At 35.9% G+C, this 18,551-nt stretch overlaps 1 protein-coding gene and 1 long non-coding RNA gene across 4 annotated transcripts in view; both read right to left on the minus strand.

The window, feature by feature from the left end:
- LOC126921158 (neural-cadherin-like) overlaps window positions 1-2,177 on the minus strand; it is an 88,427-nt gene extending 86,250 nt beyond the window's left edge. For 2 of the 3 annotated variants that reach the window (XM_050732445.1, XM_050732446.1), the window contains exon 1: window positions 1,371-2,174. The gene's annotated coding sequence lies outside the window, so the exon portion shown is untranslated. Of the gene's footprint in view, window positions 1-1,370 lie in introns of all 3 variants that reach the window. The other variant, XR_007712247.1, reaches the window with a different exon arrangement.
- A 10,018-nt stretch (window positions 2,178-12,195) lies between these two features.
- LOC126921190 (uncharacterized) lies at window positions 12,196-14,862 on the minus strand. Its single transcript, XR_007712258.1, has 4 exons — window positions 14,815-14,862; window positions 14,410-14,514; window positions 12,813-12,877; window positions 12,196-12,497 (listed from the first exon to the last, which is right to left on the minus strand). It is a non-coding gene; the product is annotated as an uncharacterized LOC126921190 (long non-coding RNA).
- Between the last annotated feature and the right edge of the window lie 3,689 nt (window positions 14,863-18,551).

An 18,551-nucleotide genomic window follows, 5' to 3' on the forward strand; every position in this document is an offset into this window, starting at 1 on the left:
GAGAATTCGATACTGGAAGCGTTCAACGAACCGGATTGAAATACGATTTCGAACGACGCGAATCGCTGAAAAATTAAGTAGATACGTCCCGGTTACGGTCGATCGATAAGCTGAAATTCGGGAAATCTTACATAATTGACGAGCTCGTCCGCGTGTGGAACAGATGGCTGACGTTTCCACGACGACCCACGCATACTGAGTAGCTTTGTACGCAGCGTGATTTAACGAGCGAAGTTATCAGAACGATCACCGCTAATTATTTAATTCCGTCTTCCCGCTCGGCAAGACGAATATAGTATACGCGAACCGCGTTCTCTTCATATCGATCCGGCTGCTTCGACGAAACTTAGGAAACGCGCGAATCGTTCGATGGAACAGCAAGAAGGGGATGGACGGGATGAAAACGAGATAGTTATAGGAGATAGTTAGAGAAAGAGAAACAGAGAGAACTGTGTGTGTGTATGTAAGAGAAAAATGTGTGTACATGTGTGTGTGTGTGTAAGGGCGACAGCGCGATCTCCGGTCCTGACTTCACGTGGCTTCTATTGATTTACTACGAGGCGCTGGTTTTACGAAAGAACCGCAAAGTCTCGTAGTGAAAAGTTCGCCGGCGATCGATCCGCGCTGTCAGTCGGGATCTCTTCGTAGCCGTGTTGTCTCGTGTATAGTCACGCTAGCACTGCAACAGTCTGCTCCAACAGTTCAGTGACACGGTGCACTATACGACACAACCGCTTTAGCCTGGCTTCAGGGAATCGACACCGGCTGTTTCCGGAACCAAAGTACGTTATCAGTCTAGTAAACATCACGTTTCTCGATCGAACTCACGTCTTGTTTTTTCGACCGTGATCGTTTCTCACGATCATGTAATATTATAAGAAAGAATCCTTAATTTGTAATTTTGTCCACTCGCGAATGAAGAACTAGAAAATGACTCGGAAAAAGCACCCTTCAAAAAGCAATATATCTCTCTTTCTGGTAAAAAAATTTCGGAGAAAGCTTCTATTCGAGATGCCAGACATATTTAATAACGCGATGGCATTCGTCAAAGTGTGTCAAAAGATCGCAGTAAGAGTTCACCTGCCGTTAGAGGGTGGCAAGCACCAAGGACAAGCACGCGAGAAAAAGAGATCGAAAAGCAAGAAGAGAGAGGGAGTGAGAGAAAAAGAGAGGGGGGGGAGAGAGAGAGAAGGGGTGGAAAAATGAGCAGGTCGCAGGCCGCAGGGCGTACGGGCTACATCCGTACCTCCTTACTTCGGCAAAATCAATAACCTGTTTGGGGGTGTAGGAGAGAACCTAAGGAGAGAGGCCATAGCACGGCACCGCCGCACTAGGTAGTACGAGAGCCAGGTGTGTTGTAAAATACGTACGCGAATGTCCAGGTGCGAATGTCGAAGGCGTCTCTTCCCCCAGAACGCTCGTGATCGTGTCGCGTACGAGTCGAGAACAGAAGCGCGTAACCGGCACCACCCCCGAATGTCCTGGCACCTGCGAACGTTGCTGGGTATCGCCGAACAGCCTCCTGCGAGTCCCCGCCGTATAAATTCTCGAATCGAGCGAAAAACGTACCACGAAACACGTATATTACTAACACGATCCGATTCACTGTCTATCTCGAATTTTTCAGGTTCGACGAAACTCTGTGTTTTTAGCTCCTGGCACGAGCTCACCGCACGCACCGGTATACGACGTTAATCGACGATAATTCCTCGAAATCTTTTTTCCAGTAACTCAGAATCCTGCAACGATGACACTGTCAGCAGAGGTCTCCCCCTCCCGAACGTTGCCTCCTGTTATCATTGCCCACCACCTCGCGGATACAGAACGAACGTCTCGTTCTCTGTTCGCAATCCGAATCGCGCGCTCTTCTCTCCGCCGGAAAGCAAAGAGAATTCACCACCCCGACCCCCAATGTTGTTCGGCTTTTGAATAAAACACGAATATCGGTCCCGGTGTAACGACGACACCGAGCACCACACGAATTTCGAGCCTCGACGCGCGACTTTCCTGTCAATGCTTCCCTTTCAGAGAGGAGATACGTTACCAAGAGACAGAGAAACGGACGCAGCACAACGACACGCGTTTCGAGCTGTCGCGGCTGTGGGGCGCGGACCACTACCTCGACGAGCCTCCCGGATCGTTGGATAAAACTCGGTGGGGCCGTTCCGGTCGGCGTGCGAACTCCCTACTCTCTCTCTCGCTTTTCCCCTACCACACATACTCCACCGACGTTCGACTTCCCCACCACTATCCTTCGTCTCTCGCTCGTCTTTCGTCTCTTTCGTTCCAGTGACCACCCCCCACCTGTGCTTTCCCTCCCTTCCGCTCAGACGCCGCGACCATCGCGTCGCGTCGCGTCGCGTCGCCGTCACCCCTCAACCTTGCAGGATGCGCGAGCGCACCATCACCACCCATGCCGTGCCGTACTGTGCCGTACCGTGGCTGTACGCTTCGGTCATGCACTTCGCGTGTGTCGTTAACAACGTTGAACCGACCGCGTCACTGGACCCAACGTATGCGATTGGAGATGGAGATTAGGCGATGCTGCTGCGTCACGAACCCTGTCCGTGATTCGGGGAAGAAAGCATCGTCGCTTGACCCTGGCCCGTCCTGACCGATGGGCTGCGACCAATTATGGAAATATTTACGCGTGTGCACGCTAGCGATCAGTTGGTCGAAATATCGCCTTAGATCAAAGTATCCGTTCCGTCGAGTCGGCTCCTTTTTTCTCGATGATTGTCCGATCGGGAAAGATTTACGCTTGTAACTCGTGAAATATTGGTCCGGCGTGATAAGGTCGCCGAGGGGATGGAGATTGATGATGGCGCGTCGCGATCTTCCACGCTATTCTACCAATCTATGACTCCCGTCGTTTAACGAATTTCGTATTTTTATTACGATGACAATACGATTCTTATGAAAATTTTAAATATTCTTTCTTCTTTCAAGAAGGAGCAAAATATTCTTTATGTTTATATTCAGCCTAAAAAATGATTTTTACATGAAAGCTTTAATATATCTTTAATACGTATTCTTCAAATTTTTGTCCGATGATTTTTCCGAAAATTAAAACATGCACAGATGAAATTGTAGAAGAAACTGGAAATTGTACAGCATTATGAAAAATGAAACAATAATATTATACAAAATTATGTATGGCTGAAATTCATCTTCCTAAAAGTCTCAACTTCATGTTACAATTTCCTATAATATTTTTACATCTTCGTATCTTCCTTTATTTAATATTTCATCTTCAGTAAAAATAATTTCCTTTGTTTTAAATATGTTTTTATTTTTATTCCTCCTTTTCATGGTGGACGTAGTGGACATATTTTGCTTCTAAATGACACAAATACCAAGTTTATTGCACTCACATGTCTGCAATATACTTCAACACTGGAACACCTGATCGATATATCGAAACACACTTTATTCGGCTTTCTACTTTTCTCCTTTCACTCTGTTTCCCATCTTTATTACATTTCCACAGTGATAGAGTCCTACTCGCAGCTTTTTTACTGGTAAAAAGTGTGTCTTACGTGTAATTAAGGTATTTACAGATCTGTGCCTGTACGAAAAAGAAGGAAGAAGAACAAACCGCCCGTATCGTCACCAAAGCCGAATTTTATTTGAGCTTAAACCAATGCAACCAAGAACTTCGGCAGAGTGTTCTCTTAATTATGTCCCCTGGTGGTTGGATACTTAAGGATGACAATCGCAAAGCCAGTTATTCCTTGATGTCAGTGCAGCGTGGCCAAGTATTCCACGTTGATCTTGGCTGCTTTAAGTCGAGGCATTCGCCTTGGATGAGAAAATCCACCCTAACGGCATCTGAATATTGCAACCTCATCCACTTCACGATGCCGGCTTACTTCGTCTACGTGTAAAAGGGTTGTCCCTAGCTTTGAAGATCAAGAGCGTTTCAACGTGCGCGCATGAGAAACACTGGTTATTACCAGAGTAAAAAGAGGAAGTCTACGAGGATCGAACGTCGGAATTTGGAAAGAAAAAGTATTTCGGCTGAGTCTGTCACATTTCCTTCGTTAGAAAATAAATGTTGATACAACGACGGTTGAAATTTAGGTTAAAGTGGTTACATGAAATAATTTCAATTGAGGAGATCTTCGAAAGAAACATATACGTCCATGGTACAGTGAGTTACAGGAGTATCCTACATCCTCAATTTTTGACTTTGATCGACCGATTAATATTTTTTTACGATACAAATGTCAAAACTCTTATTTACGGTAAGGTATTTTGGTAATCGTATACATGTATAGTAATTGACTATTTGATTAGAAAATACATTCCACGCTTACAATGAATCATAGAAGGATATATTCATGTATCTCTGAATTGCAACCGAAAGCAGCGCATAAAACATACAAATCTAGATAAACTCACGTAAAATCAATTTTACTAAAGTTCACGTCAAGCACAGACAAAATTAATTTGATACCTCTTATCTATATTCTGAACGAATGTTTCTTTATTCTGACGTTGAAAAAAAAAAAACAAAAAACAAAAAAATACTTAACCGTTGGAAACAAACGTGATATGCGAGATAGGCGTAATCGTTTTAGCAATTCCGATACAAGTTCGACAAGCAATATTTTACACGAGGTATACATGGAAGATTCCTTGCAAAACGATTTGACTGCGATCTAAATTGGATTCGGTCGACGAATTTTTGCGATAGCAGCTTTATCAGTACCACATCGATATCAACTTTCGAATATTTGTCGGCTGAGAACGAAGTTGTTTCGCGCAACAAATGAACTAGCTGGGGAATAATAGGCGACGACCGCAATGGCTTTTGCAAAACCGATCGAAGGGTAAAACATTCATAGAAACTGGCGAAATCGTGAAATTTGAAAGCATTCGAATGGTAGGCTTTACACGGCAAAATGTACAGACAACGCATCGATAGATATTAAAAACGCTAAATGCAAGTATAAATTTCTGCTTCATTACAATATGCTTATTCGACATTCGATTTTAATAAAACGGTCCCGATTTAGCGTTCGCCTCATTTCGTGTGGCAAAATATATTCGTATGTTTCATTAGTAATAATATTCCTGCGAAAGCAACGATGCGGTAAAGTGTAAATCGAATCGGGCTAATGAAATCAACAGAATTTAACGATAGGTGTAAAATATTAAGTTTCAATTTAAATTAAAGTACGAATATAAATTTGACGTCAAACAACCTCTGAATGCTTGTATTTTTTTATTGATCTTTTAATTTTAAAATACGCTACAAATTCGATATAAGGTATCCTATCGTTGAGTTACTAAAAAATTGTTTCTTCGTCAAGTTCCATTTCTGGTTACCTTCGATCAGTTAAGAAGCATATGAAGACTATGGATTCCTCGGAGGCGCAAATGTTTGCACGGTGCACGAAAGTCATGCGGATTTCTCGGAACAATGAAAATCAATTTGACAGGAACGTCGACGCTCTCGCGAATCGAATTTACAAAGCACATTTACGAATAGGTTGCGCGCGTGTAAGTGGCGTATGAGAGTTCCGCAATTTTGATTCGAATAGCAAGCTGTATGTTATTGTCGTTCGGTATATGTACGCGTCAGACGTTTGCCATGGTTGCGGAAATCTACACGGAATCTCCGAGAACCTAATACATTTTCAAATCAGAAACAGCACGCCTCGACGACAGTGATCGATAATAACGTGTATTTCACATATCATTAACAAATGCATTTAAAATCTTTACCTACAAAGAGTATCTACAAGACAGTTTTATTAAACGTGTCTTGTCATAGCAAGGTTAAGAAAAATTGAATTCATATTTGAGAAATCTATCAAATTCATGGGGCCATAGTATCTTCAAATATTAATTAATTCGTTCATTTCCACCAAATTTAATCCGTAACATAGTAATTATTGGCGAGGTCTTTGTTTCTGTTCATCTTGCAATTAATTTTAATGGCAACTTTCTGCAAAAGAGAGTGTTTTATGTTGTCTGATTATTTTTATTGCTACATACAATAGCAATTACTATGTTATCTCGTTAATTTTCTTATTATAGGATTAAACCATTTTGCTGTTCACTAAAATAATGAAATGTGATTTAAAAGCTCGCAATTTGTAGTAAAAATAAAAAAAAACTCTATATGTATTTCAAAATAAACTCTTGAAATCGATTGTTTCGTATTAATGGAAATAAAAATTAACAGAATTCGAAATATCTCATCACAATTTAAGTCATGTGTATTGAAATTGCAGCGTTAAATCTGGCGATTTGGATAAATAGTCGGGCAGTAAATATTTACACAGAAAATCTTACATTATAAATATTTTGTCAATAATTTATTTCTTAAAACATCTGAAATATATCTACTTTTCAATAAAAAAATTGCAACCACTTGCGTAATATTATCCTCGTTGAATATCTTATTGATTATCTTGTCCATTCGGAATTTTAATAGCAATTTACCTATTTTCGAGAGATGTTAGTACTGACAATTTTTACTCTTGACTGTTTTTCTAAAAATTCATTGCATCCCTGTACATATAGTAATTTCAAAAATTTGTTCTCTAAATATCAAATAAGCCAACTGAATACTATCGCATATCACAAATACACTAAATTATTTACACGCACTTCGTACCAAACCGAAACCCCGTTGATCTACCTCGTTCACAGAGTATGATGAACGTCACTCGCTTCAAAAGTCAACGATGAAACAAACACACAAAGCAAACTAAATCGAACTTGATTGAAACAATGTGTATTAACTGAACAATCGATCAAGCCTGTTTGAACGTGCATTTCGATATCGGCGAAGAATTCGACATAATCGACGATATTCAATGAAGAAACTCCATGAATCGTGGAGAAGTCATAGCCAGAGACACAAATGCATTTGCAAGAGAGGTCACATTCGTTCAGTCTATGTCGCCTTCAAATTATTAATCACAGATTGTGTTCGTATACAAGTAGTTTTACATTACATGCCGAATTATCGGTTTTCATCTCAAATGGATTATCCTGGCGCCGCAATTATGTGAGATTCCATGTAGCACTCTGAACGATTTTGAGAATTCCCTTACAGAGCCTTGTCGGATTCCATTTCGATTCACATTCGATTCGTATGTACTATCGACTCGCTGTTAAATCTCTTCCTTGCTCGTCGATCAATTAATAACTAACGCTTGCGCGAGCGCCGACGGTTTCCATAGTCCGTTTCATAGTCTGTAAGTAAATTGTTCTTTGTCAAAGTCGATAACAGATATGCAAGAGAGAAATCACCTCGTGAAAGATGCCGCGGCATCGTGTACTCGATCGAGTGATGTACAACACATGAAAATGGAGGATGCGATGAATCTTGTAACGATTCATAGTATGTCATAAATAGTATGGAAGAGTTCTGTAGAGTTACGATTTGTAAGATTTATTTGGACAATGAATTAGTGTTTTTGCTTGATAAAGATCTTTGTACTTTTTGGAATTGGAGATCATATCACTCGGCAATCTAGCGATAAGGATCACGAAGCGTAGCGCAAAGTTAGTTACAGCCTCTTGACCATCGATTTAGGATTACTCAACATTTTTGACAATTTTCGTGTTTTTAGTAAACTTGGCAGCCCCAAATACATTCTATTATACGTAGTAAGAAAACTTACTAAATATGTATTAAGAAATTATGCAGATTCGTGTCAATAACTTCCTCATGTTACACACGTTATCGCAAGTATAATAATGAATGTAGTGCTTGAACACGCAAGCGCAATTATCAATTAGCAATAAATCAAAGAGTTCATAATTATAATAACATCTCGCTCGTTGCTCTTCGTGCGATGGTAATTTTTCGAAAATTTCATATTTATTCAGTCCTACTTTCTTGCCTCATTTCCATTCATTCGAACATCATTTCTACGTTGTGACAATCTAAACAGTATACAGGGTGTTCGGCTACAGGTGTCAGAAAATGTACGGGGTGATTCTTGAAGCCGAAATGAGACCAAAATCAGGAATAAAAAGAGTGCGTTTTTTTATTTATAGTTATTAACAATTAAAAATCGGTCACAATATCTTGCACGCTAGCAAACCTTCGTACATGAACGAAAGGAGGTCGACCTAAGCAACAGGGCGCACAGTGATCCTTAAACCGAACGACACATGGGCGGCAGCTTACCTCCAAGTCGTAGAGAAGAAGACCGTAATATCCAAAAACATAAACGACATGAAGTTTTGCAAAAGAAATGGTAGATTAACATTAAACCTGCTTACTTATGTAAATCCATAAGAGCGTATCGGAAACAGCTCTATAAAATTTCCGAGCGGGAGGATTAATGTTTCCGCTAATCCTTTGCTTCCATTCATAAATAAAATTCAAAATCAATTCAATAATTCAATTAAATAATGAATATAATTGATAAATAAAAAAAGCCTATTATCAATACTCATAAAAGATTTACATAGATGGATTGATACGAATACCTAATCAGGATCGCAGCCAATTAGCTCAATATTATTCGCCATATAATTAATAATTATACCAGTCATACAGTTAATTCCTTTGCTGTATAGTGATACAATTAGTAATTACATATCAAATAATACTAATTGCCCGGATCTCACCGCGAGGAGATGCTGCGAGTGGGGACCCTCCCTATCCGCGACCCATCTACCCTCCTTTTACGCAAAAAAATCTAAAATGTATTCATCGTCAAATAAATACTCCTTTTGGTGTACGTTTGCACAATGTTCGAAATGAACAGCAAAAAGGATCTTAAGAAGAAAAACCGATACGAAAACTAGAAACCTGACTAGGATTCACGAAAACCTGAAATCTAAATTTTCGACTTTTATTGTCGTGAAAGTGAAAACTAATTGATTATGATTAAGAATTATAATAATTAATTACGATAAAGAGTGGAATAAAAAGGACCAGAGAATAAAATGAAATATGTGCCATATATCGTAGAATTAATTACTACATAATATATACATTCTATAATGCCATGCTTTTACTGCGATGCCACGTTTTTATTACTATGCCATACTTTTACTATCATGCCATGCTTTTACTACGATGCCATACTTCATACTACTATATCAACCTACCTACACCTTACCTACTTACTTAGATTACAACCTCAAAATAGTCCACCTAACCATAAATCACACCTATATAAAAATCTAAATATCTGGTTACTCTATCTACGTAATAACCTAAATGTAATAAAGGGAAAGGGAAGGGATATTGTATGGAGTATGAGTCCTCTTCGTTTGATGTCACAAAAAATCCTGAAACAAATTCAATCTGCAAAAGATTAGTAAAATTCTATAAATATGTAGAATTACTTTCTGATTGGTAAGGCTCAAACGTTATTTTGTAACATTTAACTCCTTTCTTTTATTCTCATTCTTTATTTCTCTCATTCTTTTGAGCCTTTAGCATACATATTTAGGATGCTATGAAATATTCAAATATGTAACCGAAATTTATTTTCTGTAAATTGATAAATCTGAAACAAACTCATTTACTGGATTTGGTATATGAAAGAAACAGGCATCTTTAAAACAAGAACATTTTATACATGAAAAGTAAACTGTTAATAATGGTCAATTATAGATCAAATTACTCTTGATTAAATTTTAGCAGAAATAGAAAATCATTTGTATCTTATTAGTCAAAAATAGGAAAATTGAAAGCAAGAATTTTAAGTAATTGAATTTGAACTGAATTACAAATTGAAAATTTGATTTGAATACTAAGATGAGAAAAGAACCGACTATTATAAAATCACTTGCTTCGTATTTTATATGCGCATAAAGAAAGATATGCACATAAATCATTTTTTGCTACACAATTTTTGCTACACAATTTCTGTTACAGATGAACGATGATCGCAATTTTAATAATCTAATTTTAAACAATAGATAAATTCTGATACGTATAATACTCAAGAAGTTCTAAAAATTCATAATAAAAATTGCAAAAGACAATCGCGATACCATAATTCGCAACTCTAAAGCAAACACAATTATCATTTCATCGCAACTCTAATTCAGACCGTAATTATCTTCTCGCGACACTACTAAAAGCCGCGATATTATTTCGCAACTCTAATTCAACCCGTAATTAATCTCTCGCGACACTAACAAGAAAAACCGCGGCATGTCCAATGTGTGATGATGGACCGATATATACATCGGCTATAAAGAATAATTACTACTACTACTACTACTACTACAAATACTAAAAGCGAGCATAGTGACAAAGTAGTAACAAGAATGACTTCCCATGCTCTGAATCATCCAGAGGATGGGGAGTCATTAGTAGTTGCCCTTTTGAGTGGCAGTTTGCCGGGCCTCTTCGGCTTATAGCCTCTTCTTTCTTTGGGCGCAATGCCCGCTGAAACTTAAATCTAAGCTCGAGTCTTTCTAATCGTAAACAAAAAAAAACTTATAAAGTTAAAATAAAAATATAAACCGCAGAAGCTGATTCAAGTGCACATAGACTGTCCAACGATCATAGCAATGATCGTTGCCCATTCGTATGTGCATGCTCGAGCGATAAACGTTCGTTTCGAGCCTACTCGCGTCCGCGATCGCGAAATTCGAAAAATCGATAGGCAAAACCAGAGACGAGAGCATGCTCTGCTCGTACCAGTCTCACCGTCGATTTTTCAAATTAGATTTCCAGAAACAGGTTGGTCACTCGAAAACGCGCCTACCCGACCAGAGATTGTGCCAACCTGCCCGGCCCTACCTACTTATAATTAACAGACACACCGGGAAGTATTCTACCTACCCTACCTAACCCTATATTTAAAAAATGGCAAAACGAGCACACCAACACACTCGCTCCACGATTCTCACACATAATACCCGGGCGCAAAAGCCTACACTAGAGAGAACGTCCCGGGACGCCTCCGACACCCGAGCTTGACATACAACATGCACACTCTAATTTACGTACCATTTTCCTGAAATCGACTGACGAAGGCTAGTGACCATTGCGCAAAGCGTGATAAAACACGTCTAAAGAAATTATATCGTTAAAATAAATGTAGGTAAATTGGAATTATGACTGTAATTTACAGCAATATTAACTACGTGCTTACACTTAATCGTGTAGATGAAATTACCACGAATTGAGATTGCATTGATACGTAAGTTGAATTAATATATGTCTTAACATTATTAATACCTTAAGTTGTAGCGAATAAGAAAAACGACGCAATTCCGCAGCCTAACCACATACACACACAATGTGGAAGTACGTCGTGCACGATACACTAACACATCGTCAGTCGCTGAGAAATTTTTGCATTAATTATAGTCATCGTGCCGAATGTCTTTTTCCCATTCAAGTAACACCTGGGCACGTGAATGAGATCCTGACAATGGACACGGAAAGGATTAAATCTGAAAATCCTGATCTAAAAAGATGGTTAGCTTGTTTAATTTGTATTTAACGGACTAATGTTCTTTGATATTATATTTCATTACTTCGTTTCAGATTATAATAACTCTACTTTATTAATTTAAAAAATTATTGAAATTTTAATATTATCAAAAAATTAGCATTAATTGGAAAAAGATTAAGACTGGATGAAATTGAATAATTAACTCTAAATGTATTACCAAAATAGAAATAATCTCAGGCAATCTCTTCGTCAAAGCACATTTTCGAAAATGCAGAAACAGTGTTCAAAATTATTGCTTTGATTCAAAAATCTGCCTGCCGCGAAGTTTCTTCTTGCACATAAAATTTTATACATGCTTGTACGGAGAAAAATGAATTTTAATTCATATTTTAAATTCTACTGAAGTTTATAATATCTGAAGTCAAATAAAGGAATGTGACTTAATATCGTCATAAAAGAGAAAATTAAATTGAAGATTATTTATTGTATCGTATATTGCATGTATCGTCATCATCATTGAGTAATAATTACATCGTTCATAGCAACGAAATCGGAGGGCATCCGATTTCTCCACTACAAAATGTTCGAAATGAGATGGCTTTGATATCTCTTATTTATACTAAAATTCGTTGCTTAAGATTAAGTATTTGCCTTTTACAAATATTTATACCGGATACTATTATACATATTTGTAAGTACGACGAATGTATTCTCAAATTTATATGTTTAAACTAATTATTAAAAAACTAATTATAAGCGCGATGTGCAAAAAGACCTATCCTGAACTAATAAATAAAGGTATGAAAAAAGATGTTACTACTCACGGGTATATAAAATATCCGCGGTCACTATGCTCGCAAAAATTTCTATATAATACAACCAGTCACCCGTGCAGATTCGGACCTTTCATCCTACGACATGATTGAGTAACCGGAGGTACAGAAATGCATGCGACTCACCATTAGAAGAAGAGAAGCAGAGACGCAGAGAACGTTACCATCGATACTGCACTAACCCAGAGAATATCATCAGGAAGACTAACATCAGGCAGCAACTGTTGAAAATCCAATGGTGGAAATGGAGGTTGTGAAAAATCTGTTACAAACTAAAACACGATGAGTGATTGCTGATTATTTGAAAAGTTGAAGATAATGAAAAATGAAAATTTATTAAACTCGTAACTTCAGTAATAATAAAGATTGAAATCCTAATAAACTCCAATAAATGTAAAAACTGAAATTCTAATATGAAAATTTAAAATCTTTGACTTTTTTTATTTTAATAGAAGAATAACCTTAGAAGATCCTAACCTTTGAAATCTTCAATCAGATTGTACTTCTTAATCGATAGTATTTAAAGCAAAATATACAGAATAGACATAATTCAAGTATGATATGTAAAGTTACTTACACTCTTAGCTTTTGAGCCACCGTTAGACTCCCAAAGAATACAAAGAAGTTGAAGTTGTGATATGTCTATAACAAAACATAAAATATCATTAATATCGTTAATACATAATAACAAAAATGGAACTTTAGCAATAATAAAGACTAACTTCTAATAAGTATGTAAATTGAAACTCTAACATAAAAGTTTGAGAACAAAATTTTTTATGCATATCAGACAGTTTTATTGTACTTTAATGTTAAGACTTTAAGATTTTATTACAATTAAAAAGGACATTTAGAGCTTTCTAAATTACTAATCATTTTTATTTTATAATTAACAATAATTCAATATAAAATATAGTACATACAATGAATTAAAATATAATATATAAAACTATTTACATTCTTGAGCTCCTGGAGAGGCTTTATCCTCTTGAGGGAGCCACTGACTCTAATACCGAAAACGAATATTCAAAAAAATAAATATATATATAAAAAATAAAAAACCACATTACCGCTACCATTTAAATTATGATCAGTGAACAAGAACTCCACTATCGCGTGCGAATTTGATTGATAAAATTTTATTATTTTCATGTGTGACTATTTGGTTGAATTTAATCAAAACTATCGTGATTTGAAAATATTGAAAAAGACTATTGCGTCGCAAGCACTGACTCTACAAACCGCATTGCGCGCCGTCACAAATATTCTCCGAAAATAAAACTGTTTAAGGGGGGGGGGAGGGGTGGAAGAAAAATATCGAAATGATATTTCGCTTCTTTTGCTTATCGAACGTTTATTTAGAAAATACTGGTATTTTTTTATACTTAAGAGATGGTTATTAAGAAATTGGAATAAGCACGAAAAATATTAGTTGAAAATTGTAAGATATTTCTCGATATCGAACAACTGCTTATGGATACCGTGAATGAGATGATATATATGATGAATTATACTGTGAATGTTAGTTATTAGAATACGAAATATACACTCCACTAATACACTATAGTCGGGTGTTATAAATATTCGAAAATATTTGCAAGAATTCAAAAATTCATAACTAAATATACTCAAAGAATACTACAGAAACGCGCACGAAGACTTGCTTTGAAGTATTGAAGCCTAACTGCGCGCCATCTCTATGAAAAAAATATAAGTTACAAAGTTGCAAGCATATGACGTTAACTGTAACAAATTCACATAATATAGCAAAAAAATTTGAATTCGATAAGTGAATATTACAATACTTATTGAAATTAGTTAAAGCTACTGCTATTAAGATTTCTATGTCTCAAACTTTATCTACACGAAGCTATCGTTAAATTATAAAGAATTCTATATCGTCTATTACATTGAAACAATAAAATAATTTGTTAAAATTTCGTTTGAAATAAGAGAATGATTTCATATATTCGAAATAGAACAATGATTTATTTAACAGTCTTTACTTTCATCTTGGTATTCCAAATAATTAAGAAGTTATTTATTATGAAATATGTATGAAATATATTTTAAAATAAATATAAATTGTGTATCAAATGTTATCCATGCTCGAATAAAAAGACGATAGAATCGTTCATACATAGCTGTCTTAGTTAAAATAAATTAAACATTACCAAATTTCCACGAAAATTCATTTGATCGATCATCAATCGTCGTTGCGTCCACATAGTATTGATATTGCTGTTACTTCTGTATTATCCTTGCTATCGATCAGTAACCTGCACAAAAAATAACTATAAGTCAACATAAATGTATAAAATAATTACATGAAAACACAATCAAACTCAAATTTTATTGTGAAAATCTACGATAGAAGCTATCGGTAACAATATCATTTAATAAATAAACAACCGCAGAGAAATTAAAACAAAATTTTCAGAAAATCGCTTAATTTCATTATCTTAATGTTCAATGAATCGGTAGATAAATGTGTATTAATTAAGCGATATTATAATAATAACGAGTAATAATAGTAATGAAGAACCGACGCCACCAATAGGTTAGAATACGTTACAAACCTGACGCAACACGATCCACGTTATCGGTACGAAACGAGACGACTGAATGATTCCTTGTAACTTAGTTTCGCTGAGCAACTTTCGAAGTGGTGGGGGAAGGGGGGCTCGCGCGAGCCGGCCACAAGCAGGTACACAGTTAGCTATTACACACTGTTACAGATTAACGATTTACACAAAAAATGTAAACATCAACAAAAACATTAATCTTCTACGCACGCTTACGCGAATCTTTCCCAATTACAAACAAACCATGCATACACGTAATATTTACATCCTACACAACGATTACATCGATGTGTACAAACATCGTGCAGTAATTCGTAGCCCTACTGCCTGACTCGGTATCAAAGATACATTAGTCTAGCTTGAAACGAAAGAAAGAAAATATACTTACTGACACTGTATATACAATTTCGTGTCTTGCGAAAGGAACAAGAAACGAGTCGTTGTACTAAACTGTTTTAAACATAGTATTTTCGTGACATTAAACTTTTGAAAATATCGAAAAATTATAAACTCCGAGATGCTTGAACTAAATTTCCCTTCAAAGTAGGGAGAAGCGAAAGAGAAATAGCGATCGATCAAAGAATAAAATATGAATCGCGGCGTGCCTGGAACAAACGAGATTGCGATCTCTCGAAAGAACTAATAAACCTACGCGACGTACCCCCGTGCACGAGATAAACCTAAAGTTAAGCGGAAAGCCCAAGGATTGATCGTCACTCGATTCCTGTTTCATCGTTCGAAACTTATACGAGTCACGATCGATAGCACCGGCCTGCAATTTTTAATACATTCCAACTGAACAAGTGGAACCCAAGGAGGGACCACTAAACAGAATTAGGAAGGCAAGGCCCCAACTGAACGAGTAGGGTTCACCCCCATGGGGCCACTCGAACCGAATTTCGGAGGACGTGAAATTTCAATTAAATATTGTAAATTAATAGCTTAAATGTTATAAAGTAATAGTTTAAATGTTATAAATTAATGGCTTAAATTTTATAAGTTAATAGTTTAATTACCATATATTAATGGTTTATATGTTATAAACGAATAGCTTAAATGATTAAGTCAATTATCGCAAGAATGATCAAGCGATGACGATTTGCCGATATCACGAAAAGTGATTTTTTCAATATAATACAATCAAACTTAGTAATTTATTGGTTTTTATTGTAAATTGACACCTAATCTTTTATGTGGTATATGTAATTGTACATTACATATACACATATGTATATGTAAAAAGATCATTGCACGGCATACATAATATAGAGACGAGCTACTCTATCTTACAAACTTGCTTGCAACAGATGTTCGAAATGATAGCCATAAGCATCTGATGTAATCACGAAGGGAGTACGATGATACGTCGCGCATGTTTTTAGATAACATTCGTATGCATGCTCTCCTTGCTGCTTTTTCTGTCATTTCTTTTCATGAAAAGACTTCTCAACGTGTTTCATGAAGTCTCATATGTTCGGCCGTGTTCTTTCAAACATAATTCAAATATAACATGTTTTAATACGATGATGAAGTAAATATCACATAATTAATCCCTTGATACTTTTTTAGGTAGATAGATGACGAAGGATCTATGAATTTTTTAAGTATCTGTTGTATTCGATGATCACAGGAAAAGCACATAAGTAGATTTTTTTAGATTTTCCTTTTCATTTTAATATCATTTTGTGACGAAAGAAACTCGTACAATGGTTTAATCTGTTCTAATCAATCTACATATATCTTTATATTAGCACTTCCAATTCATTCCATACTTTATATATCAAAAAAATTTTTGTAAATTTAGATTGGACTGCAAATGCCTCAAATGTATAAAGAATTATAGTTGGTAGACGATGCTAATTGTCAAGTTTCGCCACAGAGTGGCGAATACACAAGAGTCTCGTTCGACAGTCTCTAATTCTAACCACCCTCTACCATATACAATATACCCTGGGATTCAGGCTATCAACGAGAATACCGAGTTCTAACTCTACTTGACCTCGTAAACCCATGCAAAGAGAGATGAGATAACAAATATTCGAAATATGTTCCAAAACGTTACATTACATAAACATTTAACTTCAAGCCTAGCTTTGAAAACTTATATTATAATTAAACATATATTTTTCTTCTTTATCTAAACGAGCACTTTCTAAAATTGAAAGAGAACAAAATTCGCGCTTTTGAAATTAGAAAATAATCTAAGTTACTTGTACAACCTTCAACTGTCTCGACTATAATCCAATGTGTATCTATGCTTACGATGTGGATTGGGATGCAGCAAACCGGAAAACATATCCCTCCTTCTATACTCCTTCATCAACGCTACGTCAGCTATCCCAAATATCTATGTTTCCTGCTCACAGAGGGCTCTTCAATTAAGAAGATTGGCAAGCTCAGATAGGTAATTACATGTAAATTGATTTCCCGGACGAACTTAGACATTAATTTTGATTAATTCATGGTGCGAACAATGCCAGCGCAAACATCACCAAATGCTTTAAGTTGTTACTTAATAAACAAGCTTTTGAGAAACTCGTACATTTCTAAAAAAATGTATGCATTAACAACATTTAACATTTCGAGTTTTAATATCATAGCATTTTACGACTACATGTTAATTTAATATAGAATGGAATTTACATAAATGAGGAGTAAAATACGCTCCTCAATTATGATGCGACAATATAGAATAATTACGTTGCCTTAGTTATATCCCGAAATATTTACTTAATTGATAAATATTATTTGAATATTATTTTACTTAGTAAATACTCTATTTAATTATCCTCGTTTGTTTATCAAATCTTTCCATCTATCATTATTTCATTTTTGTTTCTTTTGTTTGAATAATTGAACCAAAAATTACTGTAGATTAAAATTTTACTCTGCGTATTCTAACTTTAAGAACTTAATTTAATTTGAAATATGCACATGCAATTATAGCGAATGACTATACGCTTTTGTAAAATGAAAGTATTCTTGTCTATATAGAGTACAGATTATAAGAAAATGTAACACACCTATACCTTATTTGTTCGACAACATAAACTATTTGCAATGGTCCAAACGCGATCGTCAATATCACGCAACTTGAATAACGATGCATGTTGGTGGTCTCGTAATATGCCGGCTGTATGTGCTCGTTAGCGTTCCGCGTTACAATGGAGTCTTCAACGAAAATATAACCACCTCTGCTCGCGTGAAACACGAAATACGAGAGAGACTCCTATATTTTCCGAATTACCCTTTGCAGGATGATATGCCTAGTAATTCCTAATCGGAGTTCGACAATTTCAAGGTGTGTTCTATAAGCTCGTGCAACAAGAAAGACTTTAATGGATGTTTGACATGCTATACAAAGTGGACAGAGAATTAAAATTCATCGTTATTATCTCACCGATTAAAAAACATGAATAATGGGTAGGATGATAAGGAAAACGAATAATGATTACATATTTACATAAATTTGCGCGCTTGTGTGTGATAATTTATTTATAATTTATTACTAAACTGAATCGAAAAAGCTACTCTATAACGATTAAACTATTCAATATAAGTAAACTGTATATTCCATCTATTTTAATATATTATTCGTTCTGCTCATATTCGTCAAAACGACTGTTTCCTATTCTTTAGGAAAATCTGTAGCGAATAATATCCGTCCGACGAATGCAAAATTTTAACAGTAGATTGACAACACCAATTAGGGATTAACTCGTGCCATTTTC

The sequence above is a fragment of the Bombus affinis genome, chromosome 10, assembly GCF_024516045.1.
Source record: "Bombus affinis isolate iyBomAffi1 chromosome 10, iyBomAffi1.2, whole genome shotgun sequence".
In the NCBI taxonomy this organism is placed as follows: domain Eukaryota; kingdom Metazoa; phylum Arthropoda; class Insecta; order Hymenoptera; family Apidae; genus Bombus; species Bombus affinis.